Source organism: Monopterus albus, unplaced genomic scaffold (assembly GCF_001952655.1).
Source record: "Monopterus albus unplaced genomic scaffold, M_albus_1.0 scaffold51.1, whole genome shotgun sequence".
Classification (NCBI taxonomy): Eukaryota; Metazoa; Chordata; class Actinopteri; order Synbranchiformes; family Synbranchidae; genus Monopterus; species Monopterus albus.
Window position 1 is genome coordinate 6,757,676 of NW_018127931.1, and position 5,065 is coordinate 6,762,740.

At 42.3% G+C, this 5,065-nt stretch overlaps 1 protein-coding gene across 6 annotated transcripts in view; it reads left to right on the forward strand.

The window, feature by feature from the left end:
* Positions 1 to 5,065, forward strand: part of scube1 (signal peptide, CUB domain, EGF-like 1) — a 114,193-nt gene that overhangs the window by 47,137 nt on the left and 61,991 nt on the right. Inside the window, exon 1 of one of the 6 annotated variants that reach the window (XM_020601244.1) lies at positions 1,164 to 1,198. The exons of the other annotated variants lie outside the window; for them this stretch is intronic. The gene's annotated coding sequence lies outside the window, so the exon portion shown is untranslated. Of the gene's footprint in view, positions 1 to 1,163; positions 1,199 to 5,065 lie in introns of those variants that run through there. 6 annotated transcript variants of the gene reach the window in all.

Genomic DNA, 5,065 nt, shown 5'->3' on the forward strand with positions numbered 1-5,065 from the left:
ATGGGGGAGGTTTGTTGGTAGTGAAAAAGAGAAAAATAAATACAGAGAGGCAAACATAGAGGAGTGGGCCAGTGGAAGTTGTGTGTGTTTATTTGGAGTTGTGCAAGGAGAGGAAACAGTCTGTGTCTGAGGCACATGCACACATAGAAATGCACACACCTACAGACTTGGATGCACAAACTCCCTCACACATGGACACTCACGTGCACACTCTCTTCACAGAGGAATTCTCAGTTTAAACAAACCAAATCAGGAAATTGGAGGTAGAGGGAGCTTTTAAATGACAGCCTAGGGACACATGGGAACACTAAGTACAGGGAGCTCTATGTACCTGGCTGTTACATCATCAATTAAACATACACTTGACCAGCCGTACTCTCCATCGGTCTGCCAAATCCTGTACATGCATGTCTTTAGGTGTAAGGAAACAGGCTGTGTCGTTCTCTGGATTACACAACCTCTTGGATACTTTTGCACCTCTGAAAACCCAGACTTCTTTACTCATTCAGCCCCTTGGTTTACTCCAGTCCAGAGGCCACCGCCTGGAACATCTACTGTATACAAAAGATCTGGACTTATTCACTTCTCTCTTATATGCAGTGCTTGAAGTATGCTCCAGCACTTCTACATTTTAATCTGGTGTAATGGGATTTTTTTCTTCTGTACTGGCCCTTCTCACAAGTTGCCGGTGCTCTTTTCTGCCATCTCCATGGGCTTGTTTAAAATGAAGAGTGTCTCACCTTGACAGCGGATGAGAGCAGATGATGCCAGCACGGACAGTTTAGGAGCTTTCTGCTACAGCTTTGGAGCCGGGGGAGGTCCTGATTTGGTTTGTTTAGCTCCACCAAAAGAGACATGAGCTCCCCCAATAGAAAAAAAATTCATGATTGGGTGGTCTCAAATAATCAATCAAATTTAAGGAAAAAAGACATCCACTGGTGCCATTGTAAAAGCAGAATTTTTTGACTGCACCTGGTTTTGTGGATATATTTTACCTCCTGTGACCAGAGGATGTGGAGAAAAAATACAGGGTCTGAGGTTACTGCATGTCCAGGAATATTCCTGTACATGGACTTGCTGTTTTACCTGACCGGGTCACAAACCGGCCAGCCTGTGAAGCCACCACCATGGTTAATGATCAGCTCATCGAGGCTGGATTCCACTGGATCACTGTACTTGTTTGTTTTGACTGCTTGAGGTCAGTGTCTGCTTTGTGATGTGTTGCTGGTTAACAAGCATATTAACAATCCATGATGTTATTGTCTGAGCTACACTACCTGTTGGAATTCATTTCACTACTTTGGTAGTGTTACTTTTGTGTGTTTTGATTAAAAAAATCTGTGTTACATGAAGAAAACAATGACTTTGGATTGAGAGACTGAACAATTCAAAAGTAATCTTAAGACATGCTGAAATATAATTCCTTCCCAGTAATGTCTGCCTATATACAATGAGGGACAGAAGTATTTGAACACCCTGCAATTTTGCAAGTTCTCCCACTTAGAAATCATGGAGGGGTCTGAAATTCACATTGTAGGTGCATTCCCACTCTGAGAGACAGAATTAAAAAAAAAATTTCAGGAAATCACATTGTATGATTTTTAAAGAATTTATTTGTCTTGCACTGCTGAACATAAGTATTTGAACACCTGAGAAAATCAGTGTTAATATTTGGTACAGAAACCTTTGTTTGCAATTACAGAGGTCAAACGTTTCCTGTAGTTCTTGACCAGGTTTGCACACACTGCAACAGGGATTTTGGCCCACTCCTCCACACAGATCTGCTTCGGGTCGTTGTCATGTTGGAAGACCCAGCCACGACCCATCTTCAATGCTCTGACTGAGGGAAGGAGGTTGTTGCTCAAAATCTCACAATAAATGGCCTCATTCATCCTCTCCTTAATACAGTGCAGACGTCCTGTCCCCTTCGCAGGAAAGCACCCCCAAAGCATGATGTTACCACCCCCATGCTTCACAGTAGGGATGGTGTTCTTGGGATGCATCTCATCCTTCTTTTTCCTCCAAACACGACGAGTGAAGTTTAGACCAAAAAGTTCTACTTTGGTCTCATCTGACCACATGACTTTCTCCCATGCCTCCTCTGGATCATCCAGATGGTCTTTGGCAAACTTCAGACGGGCCTGGACATGTGATGACTTGAGCAGGGGAACCTTCTGTGCAATGCATGATTTGAAACCATGACGGCGTAGTGTTCTACCGACAGTGACCTTTGAAACTGTGGTCCCAGCTCTCTTCATGTCATTGACCAGCTCCTCCCTTGTAGTTCTGGGCTGATTCCTCACCTTTCTTATCATCAGTGATACCCCACGAGGTGAGATCTTGCATGGCGCCCCAGTCCGAGGGAGACTGACAGTCGTCTTTAGCCTCTTCCATTTTCTAACAATTGCTCCAACAGTTGATCTATTTTCACCAAGCTGCTTGGCAATTGCCCCGTAGCCCTTTCCAGCCTTGTGGAGGTCCACAATTTTGTCTCTGGTGTCTTTTGACAGCTCTTTGGTCTTGCCCATGGTAGTAGTTGGCGTCTGACTGACTGTGGGGTGGACAGGTGTCTTTAAAGAGCTCAGACAGGTGCTACTAATTTAGATTAATGAGTGGAGTAGAGGTGGACTTTTTCAAGGCACAGTAACAGGTCTTTGAGAGCCAGAATTCTTGCTGTTTCTCAGGTGTTCAAATACTTCTGTTCCTCACTGTATGGTGCGCACTGTGGATTTCAAATATGTTTGTAGGATGACAGTAAAAAAGGTAGTTATTATTAATAATATTAAAGAGATCAGTCACCCAAAATAGGCCAATGCATTAAGCTCTTTATGATGTTTAGAAGTTAGCTGACAAGAAGTTTTAGGTTTTTAAGAATGAATATACTACATATCATCCAGATTCCACCGTTTGTAGAATGAAACATATTTTCACATTTAGGTTGCCGATTATTGGCTGCAATTAATCTTCATGGTATATTTCCTGAATAACATAAGGTTTCAATTAAGAACGGTGGTTAGAAAAAATATATTTTAGGCAACTTAATGCATTCAGTCAGTCCACTACTGCCTGCCATGCTTATTCTCGCTGTTTTATTACAGCGGCCCTGTTTCTATTTTTATAGATTATGTGCTTGAATTCCCCATAAGTGTCCATGATTTGGCATGCTCTGTATAGGTCTGAAATATGCCTTCAATGGGTGTTCTTGAAAACCTGACCAACACAGTGCCGTTCATGCCAGTTGGGTGTGGAGTCCAATCAATTTACCTACATTACTTAATATGCAGCATGCTGGCATGGCCAAATGGGACATGTAGCTTCAATGTCAGCATCAGTGAATCATGGTCTGTTCCAAACTACTTAGACCTGGCTTGACCTAGCCACACCTCCTCAACCTGCCATTGCCTTCGTGAAATGCATTAAGCCAGGATGCACTTAGTAGACTAGGTCAAGCCTCGCTTTGTCTTGTTACCTTGAATTTCTTAATTCTACTTCTGTGCAATACCCCCCTCTGGTGTGTAGATGTGAAATCCTGCCCTCTCTCTCTCTCACTGTGTGTGTGTATGTGTGTTTGGGTGGTGGTATGGCTGCACGGATTGAGTGTAGCATTGCTATTACAGTACCAATATCTGGCATTTGCATGCTGCTGCTTTTACATTTGTAGTTGTTGTGTGTGAGCAAGTTAAACCCTGCAAAGCATCTGCAAAGCTGTGAAGCTGAAAGTGTTTACCTATGCCTGCCTGATTTTGTATGGCAGAAGCCTTGCTATGAACGTTCCCTGAGTCTGCGATAATGCCGATCACACACACAGTACATATGTTCATATACACTGGAACATCAGAGCATGGTGGGACCGCTGAAAGTGACTAATGTATTCTTTCTCAAGCACCTGTTCTTTTTTCATTTTATAAATACTTTAAATATGATTTCAATGTGATTTTAACATTAAGGAATCTCTTTCTCTCTCCATGAGGTAAACAGTGAGGGGAAGGTAGAACTCGCTTTTGTCTGTTCTGCTCTTTTTCTCCTCAAAAGCTGTCCCTGCTATAATTTTAGGCCAGAATTTGTCTTTGGTCAGCGGAAATGTTTAATTCAAGTGCATGGAGCTGCTGCTCAGTAGCAAACACATGAAACATGGGGAGCGGACACTGTAGGAATTAACACACAACCACATAAATCCATGAAGTAAACCTCCTTCTGTTTCATTATTTCCCAGTTGTTTAGAGGAAACTAACATCTGCCTTGGCCAGAACCAGTCTGACATGTGAATTGCGTCCATGCACAAATACATGCATGCTGTGTTTTTATTCCCTGTGGGGACTTCACATTGACTTAAAAACATTTCCTGTAGACATATCCTAACCTTAACCATAACCACTACTTGCCCTACCCTAACCTCACCCTAACCTTAAACTATGTTGCCACCCTAAAATGCTGTGATTTCCAATAGCTGAGTCCCCTCAGTGCAAGTGTGTTAACAGGTTTCAGTTCCTATATTGTAAGTAATATATAGGCAGTGATCTTTCTATAGTAGTGAGGACACTCACTGACATGATGCTCCTTACCCTCCCTACCCTGAGCCATCACAACTAAATGTCTAATCCTAACCTAAACCTAATTGTAACCTGAACACTAAAACCAAGTTTTAACTCCTAAACAATACTTTTAAGTGTGAGTAATGCAAAAGCATAGAATGACATTTACACACAGAGGTGCACACACACACACACACACACACACACACACACACACACACACACCAGATTTTTAGTCTCACCATTTGAGTTACAAGGGCAGTGTGAATCAAACAAGTGTTTCCTCTTCTTAGTGTTAGCAGCTGGACTTTGTTAACATGACACAGTGAACCCTGATTTGCCTGCTCTCAGGCCTCTATGGAAACGTTGTTCCCTTGATGCTGTAGGTGTTGAGTACCCTCACTGCCTGTGTATTTAAAGAAAAAAAAACGTACCTATGTTATGCAGGTTGTAGCTTATTAATAATAAATTAAATTTTTATGATTGCTGATTATTTTCCAAAGGACACTATCAGCCTTTGGACCCATTCCTGC